The following is a 10,387-nucleotide window of genomic DNA, read 5'->3' as shown; positions in this document are numbered from 1 at the left end:
CCACGAGAGTGGAGGGCGTGCCCAGGGGGGTGGGCGCGCCCCCCTATCTCGTGGCCTCCTTGATGCTTCCCTGGCTTGCACTCCAAGTTCCCGGGATTGATTTTGTTCCAAAAATAACTTTTTCGAATGTTTCATTTCGTTTGGACTCCGTTTGATATTCCTTTTCTTCGAAACACTGAAATAGGCAATAAAACAGCAATATGGGCCAGGCCTCCGGTTAATAGGTTAGTCCCAAAAGTAATATAAAAGTGTATAATAAAGCCCGTAATCATTCAAAATAGATAATAAAATAGCATGAATGCTTCATAAATTATAGATACATTGGAGACGTATCACTGACCACTTGATTCGTTGGCGCTAGATACAACAGCAACGGCTCTTGTGGTTTAGGCGCAACCAGTATCGGCGTAGAGGAGAGGTATTTCTTCAAATCCTGCAGCGCTGCTTCGGCCTCTGGGGTCCACTCCATTGGGCCCACCTTTATCAAGATTTTGAAAAAGGGAAGGGCACGCTCAGCAGACTTGGAGATGAATCTACTCATGGCGGCAACGCAGCCAGTGAGCCGACGCACATCCTTGATCCGCCTAGGTGCCTCAATCTGCTCAATTGCCTTGATCTTGTCTGGATTCGCCTCGATTCCATGTTGTGACACAAAGAACCCAAGAAGTTTGCCGGACGGAACTCCGAAGACACACTTCTTAGGGTTCAGTTTGAGGTTGATCTTGCGCAAATTAGCAAACGTCTCTTCCAAATCTTGCACAAGTGTTGCCTTGTCCTTAGTTTTGACCACTATGTCATCCATATAAGCTTCCATATTTCTATGTAGCTGGGGCTCAAAACCAATTTGGCCTGCTCTTGCAAACGTTGAGCCAGCACTCTTCAACCCGAAAGGTATCCGTAAATAGCAATACATACCACACGGGGTGATGAATGTTGTCTTCTCTTCATCTACTCTCGTCATGAAAATCTAGTGGTATCCTGAATAGGCGTCAAGGAATGACAACAAGTCACACCCGACCGTGGAGTCAACAATCTGATCAATGCGCGGCAACGGGAAAGGGTCGTTTGGACAAGCCTTATTGATATCTGTGTAATCAATACACAGCCCCCAGTTCCCATTCGCCTTGCGCACCACCACCGGATTGGCCAACTGCGTCGGATGGAGTACTCCTCTCACCAAGCCTGCCGCTTCAAGCTTCTTGATCTCTTCTATGATGAACTCCTACCTTTCCAAAGCTTGCTTCCTGGCCTTCTGCTTGATGGGTCACGCATGAGGACAAACAGCAAGATGGTGCTCAATCACCTCCTTGGGAACGCCGGGGATGTCGGATGCTTGCCATGCAAACACATCGACATTCGCCCGCATGAAAGTGAAGCGCGCCTTCCTATTTGCTATGGACGGTGGAGCTTATGGTGAAAGCCCCTCCCGTGCCATCCTCCTTGACTATCGGCTTTCTGGGAATGGGGGTCCCCAGACTTGCCTGCCTGCAGCCCACGGCATGGCTCCACCAGTGGCCCAGTATGGCCCGTCTTCATCAACCAACACTCAAGACCCTCGCAAGGGGCCAAGCCTCGCGGGGCGGACGACACAAGGCCTCCTCAGGAGCGGCCTCACCAGGCAGGCTCGCGATGGGGCAGAGATATCAAGGCAAGGGGTACCTCACGAGGTTCCCGTGACGCAAGCCATGACGACCAAGGCCAGGCGGGCGCCAGCATGCGTAGTGTCCTCGTTTCCCCCTTTGGTGCTAAGGGCGCAAGCGCAGGCGCGGAGTACCGAGTCATTAGGCGAATGTTTCCATATCGGTGCAACAAGACCAAGGCCAGCAGGACGGCAGGACGGAGGTCATCGTGGATCCCAAGACGGCGTCACCACCAGCGCCTTTGACAGGCGAAGACCACCTTTAGTCAAGATAGCTTGTACTAGCCGTCCCCTTTCAAATTGGTCGTTGTTGGATCCCTTGCCGCTCAATATTTGGGGAGAGGACCACGTCCTCTATAAATAGGACTAGCCACCACAGTAGAAGGGGATCGATTCCTCCCCGAGCAACACACCAAGCACTAGAACACCTCTCCTCAGGAGGTTGTTTTTCCCTTGTACTGTTCATCATCAGCCCAAGAGGCAATCGACCACCACCACACAGGAGTAGGGTATTACAGCACAATGGTGGCCTGAACCTGTATAAATCTTGTGTCTCTTCTGTTGTGAGTTCATCGAGCTAAGCTTAGGGATCGCAGGGAGGTTGAGAGCGAGATTCGGTAGGGGGGAATCTTCGTGTGCACCCCAGTGTTTGAACCTCAAGGGTTTTGCCGGAACCCTAAATCCTACATTTGGCGCGCCAGGTAGGGGTGCGCCAAAGTCTTCCTTCCGTTGATCTGCGTCCCATCGCTTCGTCGCATCCATGTCTGACGCCCGCCGAGCTCGCGATGAGCGTCGGGCCGCTCTCGCCGCTCGTGTCGCCCAGACGGCTCCTGTCGGCGAACCTCCCCGTCGTTCTCCGTCGCCTGCCGCCAACGCCGCTACCGGACCGACGGGGAACGAGCAGCAAGCATCCTCGCTGCACCCCTCGGTGCAGCGGGACGACCGCACCGCCACTCCGTCGCTGACCCCAGCCGGTTCGTCGTCCCATGCTCGTCGCGCCCCTTAGACGCCCAGGCCGCGCTGCTTATGGCATGCGAGCTCCTGCGTTACCGCCCCGTCGACCACCTGTATGAAGAATGGCTCGCTCGCATCACCAAGCTCGTCAGCGCCGCCCCTCTCACTGCCTTGCCCTCCGCCAGGTATGGGCGATGTGGCTCATGGAGTGCCTCCACCGCCTCAGCCCCAAGACGGCGCCCTGACACCAAGGCGCGCGGCCCCTGGGCGTGACCCACCGTGTTCTGCGCTTGCGCGAGAAGGAGGAAGCTGTCAAGAAATTCCTCGGCCTCAAGAAGGCACCCCCGTGCTCCCTGCACCGGCGCTACAACACCGCGTACGACCCATGGCAGCGGTGCGCGGCTACCATCAAGAGCAAGCTCCGCGTCAACAAAGTGCCTCGGTGACCACAGCAGGTTGCCACGCCTTCACCCCCGAGCTGCGTAGCGTCGCCTGGCTGGGCAAGTTCAAGCCAGACCTGCCTCCTTGCTATGACAGCACCCCCGACCCCGCGGAGTTCTTGCTGCTCTACGAGCTGAGCATCAAGGCGGCCAACGGCGACGAGAAAGTCATGGCGAATTGGTTTCCCATGGCACTCAAGGACGGTGCCCGCTCGTGGCTCCTAAACCTGCCTCCCGGCTCGATCACCTCCTGGGATGAGATGCGCAGCCGCTTCATTGCCAACTTACAGGGCACTTGCGACCGCCCCCCGGCCGCAGGTGACCTGCACCGCATCAAGCAGCAACCCGGGGAGACCCTGCAAAAATACATCCAACGCTTCAACAGCGTCCGCCTCAAGATCCCCAAGGTGACGGACGAGGCCATCATCTCAGCGTTCTCTGATGGTGTCCGCGACATCAAGATGAAGGAGGAGCTCGCCATCCACGAGGAGTTGTGCACATCCCTGGAGCTGTTCAACCTGGCGACCAAGTGCGCAAGAGCTAAGGAGGGACGTCTCTCCCTCCTCGAGCTCGCAGCTGCTGACCCAGAAGAAAAGAAGACCAAGGCCAAGGAGGTAAAGCGTAAGGGAGTGGCCGTGCTCACGGCGGAACCAGACAGGAAGCGCGGCAGGGACCAGCCGGAGTCGTCCAAGGTCAGCCGACCGTTCTGCGCCTACCACAATCTCCACACCCACAACACCAATGACTGCTAGGAGCTCAGGGTCGTTCGAGAAGGACGCTTTGGTCGACGCCCCGAGCGCAACGACTGGGGCTACGGTCGAGGAGGAGGATGTGGCGGAGGACGATGGGACGACCGTGGCCCTTGTCAGGAGTGGTGTGACCGACCTCGTGAGGATCGCTGGCAGGGCCAGCCTCGTGAGGGCGCCTGGAGGGACCAGCCTCTCGAGGGCGCCTGGAGGGACCAGCCTCTCGAGGGCGCCTGGAGGGATCAGCCTCGCGAGGACCGCCCCCAGGGTAACACAAGCCTTCCTCCGCTGCCACCGCCGCCAAGAAGGAATGACAACCATCATCAGGACGAGGGGGCTGGGGGCTTCCAGGAGCCACATGCTATTGCTTGCATCTTGGGCGGAGCTCAGGCCCCAGCCTCTCAGCATATCTTCAAGCTGTTTGCTCGCGAGGTGAACACAGTCCTTCCCAGGCTCGAGGCCACACGCCCGCTCAGGTGGTCCAAGTGCGCCATCAACTTCAGCTTGGCAGACCAACTCAAGTGCGCGGCTACTATTGGCGTCCTCCCGATGCTCTGTTCCCCAATCATTAGCAACGTGCAAGTCACCAAGACCCTCATCGATCGCGGCGCAGGGCTTAACGTCCTGTCCGTTGAGATGTTCGACAACCTCCAATTGCCATATGATCAACTCCAGCCTACCAAGCCTTTCTCAGGAGTTACTGACGGTTCCACCACCCTGAGAGGGCAGGTATGCCTCCCTATCACCTTCGGACAGCACGACAACTACCACACCGAGCTCATCGACTTCAACGTCGCCCACATCCACCTGCCGTACAATGCCATCCTCGGGTATCCAACCCTGGCCTAGCTCATGGCAGTGACCCACCATGGCTACAACGTCCTCAAGATGCCAGGAAGCGGCGGAATCATCACAGTCCCCTGCGAAGAGAGAGATGCGGTGTGCTCCCTCGAGCGTGCCTTCCAAGCTACAGTAATCGAAGACCCGGACAGCAAGAGTGAGACCCTCCTGAGGCCATCACCAAGAAGAAGAACCGCTCCGCACAAGGCCTCAGGAGGTCGGCATCCCAGGTGGTCTCGTGTCAGGATCAGCGCCCGCGCTTGGGGCGCCTCTGTCCATCGCATAGGAAGTCGCACCCGGTGCCCTCCTCGGGCAGGGCTCGGGGCCCTCTTCTGGAGGGCCTCAGACCTCACCAACATCACGAGGGAGGCGCTCGGTTACCAGTTGGAGGCGTGCTTCGCGGCACGTTTCCCTCAGGAAGGCACGGGGCATGGAAAGCCCAACGTTCAGGAGTTCATTGCCAAGACCACTCAGGAGCTTCAGGAGGCGAGGGCCATGCGCGACAACCGCCGCTTGCCCGGCAAGGCTCCCCATCTAGGCGAGGATGGTGGGCTGCGCGTATGCATCGATGTCCCAGGGCTCAACCGGGCCGCATCTCAGGAGCGCTTCTGGCCTTAGCGCGTGGGACGCTGCGAGGGTCCACCGCACAACTACGTTTGCATGCCTTTCAGCTTGCTGAATGCGGATGCCACCTACCAGCATCACCTGCAGAGCATCCTGGCGGCTCAGGAGGCCAGGCACCACGCGGTCCTAGCAGAGATGGAGACGGTCCTCAAGGAATCACCTGGGCCCCCAGAGCCTCCTGAGGCTCAGGGCCCCGGTGGCTCGTGAGGGTCGGCCCCTTCACTGCGCATCTTTAGCTGCCCCAACACCCACTCTACAACGGAACCAGGTGACATCTTCCAAGTTCATTTCAGCTGGGAGCGCCCATAGGGCTGCATCATTCCCAGGCCACATGGGTCCGTCCCTGCGGCATGTATCTCTTTTTATGTCTTTAGCTTACCTTGCTGGGGGCGCCCCTCGGGCTGCATTATCCCCAAGCTACTTGGGTTTGACCCAGTGACATGTATCCAACGTGCATTTACCTAAGCTGATTTGCCTTTCATGCCTAATCTACCTGTGATTATCACCTCCTCGATCGCCACCTACCACGGGAGCCGCTCGCGCTGGCACGGTGCTTGCGCATGGGTCTGTCCCTGCAATGCCGACAAATCTGAGCGATTGAGCTCTGGCCCGCGGCAGCCCCGCGTATGTCACCTCACCAGGCCCTCAGTGCCATCACCCCTCTCTCGGAGCAACCAATGGCCAGCCGACAATCATAATGGCAACCCGTGCCTTTCTCGAGCTGATTTGCAGGAACCTCCTGAGGACTACAGCGGGCGGCACCACGAGCTCCCTCTCTTTCCATTGCTATCCGCTTGCGTGTTAAAAGGGGGGCTCCTGAGCATAGCGACTCGGGAGCTCTTACTAGCTCTCCAGCCCTCACCCCCTGGCCTTGACCACGGCATCACGACCTGGCATACCAGTGGCGGCTGAGCTCGCTCGAGGGCCGGGACCTGAGGACGTAGAGCATGAAGGAGAGTGCGGGGAAGAAAGGGGAGGCTCACTCGGCCTAGCCTGGCTCTACCACAGCTACCGACGCACAAGTCTAGCGTAATGCAAGGGAACGACTCCAGCTCACAGAGATAAGTTTCGCACTTGGAACAACTAATCGTTACAACACAAAGTTCTCACTTGACGCGGCCCTGTGGCGGCAACGTCGCCTTCCTTTCTCACCTCTCGGCAGCTGCTTGCGCGCTAAAGGGGACCTCCTGAGCATCGCGCCTCAGGGGCTCTTACTGGACCTCGGGCCGCTCACCTCCTGGCCTTGACCACGGCATCGCGACCTGGCATACCAGTGATGGCTGCAGCCTGCGTGGGGACCGGGACCTGTCAGCATAGAGCGCCAAGTCATCGCGAGATTAGAAAGGGGGAACCAAGCCGGGATAGGACAAGCACTCGCACGATTTCATAATAAGGATAACATCAACAAAAGACATCATAGACCCTTTACATGCCCCCGCGGGGTATTTCTCAATTCCTCGCAGGGAACAAAAGGAAAGAGCTCTGAGGAGCCCTAACTACATGCGCTTTCGTGGACGACGCCATCATCAACAGCGGGGCCACGAGAGACCAGCACCAACCCCATCCAGATCAGCGGCGGTGACGGCCCGATGCTGCCGCCTTGCTCCAGGCGCGGCGAGAGCTCGGGGGTGCGTAGCTGTCGTCGCTCGTCTCCGAAGTCTCGTAGAGCTCGGGAGAGTCGCTGGACTCCCAAGCGTTGCTGCTGCTGCCAGAGGAGCCGCTGGAGGAGCATACGGTGGGCCCAGCCCCTGCCGCGTTGATGTCCTGACTGCCCCCTCCGGGGCAGCACTCCAGGCAATGGCCTTCCGCGTCGAAGACCTTGAAGTACAACATGGAGGCGCCATCGTATTCAAAATGGTTCGTGAGGGCGCCCCCCATTCGGCAGACCCGAGCGACCTCGCCCCAGCCTCGGGTCATGAAGATCTTGCCCGAGGAAACGACTTCAACCTTCGCTCCGGTCGCCGGGGCGCCACAATCGGTGTGCTGCAGCCAAAGATCGAGAGGCCCCCTCGGCGGCACCTTGGTGGAGAAGAACGAAGGTAAGCGAATCCAGGTGCTTGGTGGCATCGCCGCCCACATCATGAGCTCGCGAGAGGAGTCCGCGGCGTGGACTCCAGGGGCGACGGTGCGTGCCACTACTGTGCGCCGGCCGCGGCTGCGGCGTAGGCGGTGCCGCTCGCCGTCCCTTTCTCTGGAGCCCTCGGCTTGGGCGCACCGGGGTAGCGGGTACCCAGGAGGTGGCCGCTCGCACCAAGGCCTCGTCATCTCCAGCCTCACGACCATGGCGGTGGACCGGCCTCTTCTTTGGCGGGAGCAGATCAGGTCCATCTCGGGGAGCCTTCCCCTTCTCTTCGGTCGAGAATCTACGAGTCGGCGCCATTGGTGTCAAGACTGGAGGTGGAGCAGGGGAGAAGAAGCAGGAGGAGCAAGAAGAGATGGGCGACGAGGGCTCTCACCCCTCCTCATTTATAGCCCAAAGGAGGCCAACCATCGACCTCCACGATCGCAGGTAATGATAACCCTTTTTTGCAGTAGGGACCCATGAAGTCGGGCAGTTGTCGAGGCAGCATGGGGAAGTGGAGACGCCCACGTCCAATCAGTCGCCACGCGTCGACAAAGGCCGCAGGGTGTTGGGCCCCGCGGTGCTCCGCACTTGCCCTTTGGCTTCGCCGCTAAGCCAAGTCCGAGCGTGCATTGGGCCCGGGGGCTACTGTCGGTGTTCTGGGAATGGGGTCCCCATACTTGCCTGCCTGCGGCCCACGGTGTGGCTCCACCAGTGGCCTAGTATGGCCCATCTTCATCAACCAACACACAATACCCTCGCAAGGGGCCAAGCCTCACGGGGCAGACGACACAAGGCCTCCTCAGGAGCGGCCTTACCAGCCAGGCTCGCGAGGGGGTGGAGAGATCAAGGCAAGGGGTACCTCACGAGGTTCCCGTGATGCAAGCCATGACGACCAAGGCCAGGCGGGCGCTAGGCGGGCGCCAATGCGCAGTGTCCTCGTTTCCCCTTTGGTGCTAAGGGGGCAAGCACAGGCGCGGAGTACCGAGGCATCAGGCAAAGGTTTCCATATCGGTGCAACAAGACCAAGGCCAGCAGGACGGCAGGACGGAGGTCATCGTGGAGCCCAAGACGGCGTCACCACCAGTGCCTTTGACAGGCGAAGACCACCTTTAGTCAGGATAACTTGTACTAGCTGTCCCCTTTTAAATTGGCCGTTGTTGGATCCCTTCCCACTCAATATTTGGGGAGAGGACCAGGTCCTCTATAAATAGGACTAGCCACCACAATAGAAGGGGATCGATTCCCCCGAGCAACCCACCAAGCACTAGAACACCTCTCCTCAGGAGGCTGTTTTTCCCTTGTACTATTCATCATCAGCCCAAGAGGCAATCCACCACCACCACACAGGAGTAGGGTATTACACCACAACGGTGGCCTGAACCTGTACAAATCTTGTGTCACTTGTGTTGTGAGTTCAGCGAGCTAAGCTTAGGGATCACGGCGAGGCTGAGAGCGAGATTCGGTAGGGACAAATCTTCGTGCGCACCCTAGTGTTCGAACCTCAATGGTTTTGCCGGAACCCGAAATCCGACATTGACAGACACCTTCTTGGTCTCTAGTGGTGCGCCTCTGGATTTATTGCTCTTGCCTGTGGAGCTCTCTGGCACGTCCTCGACGAGAGCACATCACTCCAAAGAGGTGCGCTTGCCGGAGTGGGTGCGAGAGGTCCTGCCGGTCTTCTTCCCTCCCGGGGCTTTGGCGGCAGGAGCAAGTGCCTTGGCGGTAGTTGCCGCAACCGCTTCCTAGTAGAGTTGGTCAGCGCAGATCAACGCATCCTTCTTGTTGGAGGGGACGGTAATGATGGTCATCGGCCCAGGCATCTTCAACGTGTTATAAGCGTAGTGTGACGCCGCCATGAACTTGGCTAGTGCCAGGCGGCCGAGAATCCCATTGTAGGGTAAGGGGATCTCGGCTATATCAAAGACAATCCTCTTTGTCCTGTAGTTCAACTCGCCTCCAAACAGCATGGGCAACATGACCTTACCCTTCGGCTGACTCCTTCCCGGTTGACCCCTTGAAACATGCCCGTCTCTTCGAGTTCTCCATCAGGAATTTGCAGCCTTTTGACCACAACAGGCGAGATCAAGTTCAGACCGGCCCCGCCGTCAACTAGCATCTTCGTCACCTTGATGTTGCGTATCATTGGTGAAACTAACAATGGCAGACACCCGACCGCAGTTGTGCGATCGGGGTGGTCCTCGGTGTCAAAAACGATAGGTGTGCTGGACCACTTCAGTGGCTTCTGAGCGTCGAATGATGGCTCCGCCGCCGCGATCTCATGCACCCACTGCTTGAGCTGGTGGTGAGAGGTGTGCAGCGAGGCACCACCGTCAATGACATGGCCTCCATAGCTTTCTGAAACTCGGGTTCGCCGGACTCATCGTCCTCGTCATGATCATCGTCTTCCTGCTTCTTGTCGCGGCCCCAAGAGGGCCTCTCTTGCTGGTTATCCTTGCCGCGGCGGCCTCCTTGGCCGCCACGCTTCTTGTCGGATCCTTCGGCATCGTCCTGACCCTTCTCCTTCTCCCGCCTCTCATACTCGACTTTTTTCTTCTCAGCAAGCAGCTCAACTTGTCGGCAGTTCTGGAGGTTGTCGCCCTTGGTGCGGTAGATCTTGCAGTACTGCTTGTCGGAGCTTCCTGGCTTGTCGGCAGCCACCAAGGCCCGGCAAGCGGCGCACCCGGCAATTTCCTTGCCGGGCTCGCTTGCCTTGGCCTTCTTAGCAGCACCGGTATCGTCAGACCCCTCGACGGCAAACATGGTCTTGTCCTTGCACTTTCTGTTGCGGCGCCGGCCCTTCTTCGTCAGGGCGGCGACGTCTTCATCTGTAGAGTCGGTTTCCGCACCAGCGTCCTCGCCGGGGTACTTCCTCCCCTCTTCAGCTCGAGCGCACCTATTGGCCAGAACATAAAGTTCGGCCACATCCTTGACCTTGTTCATCGCCAGCTCTTCACGCATCTTGCGGTTGCGCACATTCTGACGGAATGCGCTGATCATGGCAGTGGGATGAACATCTGGGATGTTGTACTGCACCCGGCTGAACCTCTGTATGTACTTCGCAGGTTTTCTCCTTCCTTCT

This window comes from Triticum aestivum, chromosome 2B (genome assembly GCF_018294505.1).
Source record: "Triticum aestivum cultivar Chinese Spring chromosome 2B, IWGSC CS RefSeq v2.1, whole genome shotgun sequence".
NCBI lineage: Eukaryota > Viridiplantae > Streptophyta > Magnoliopsida > Poales > Poaceae > Triticum > Triticum aestivum.
This window is presented reverse-complemented; position numbering follows the sequence as displayed.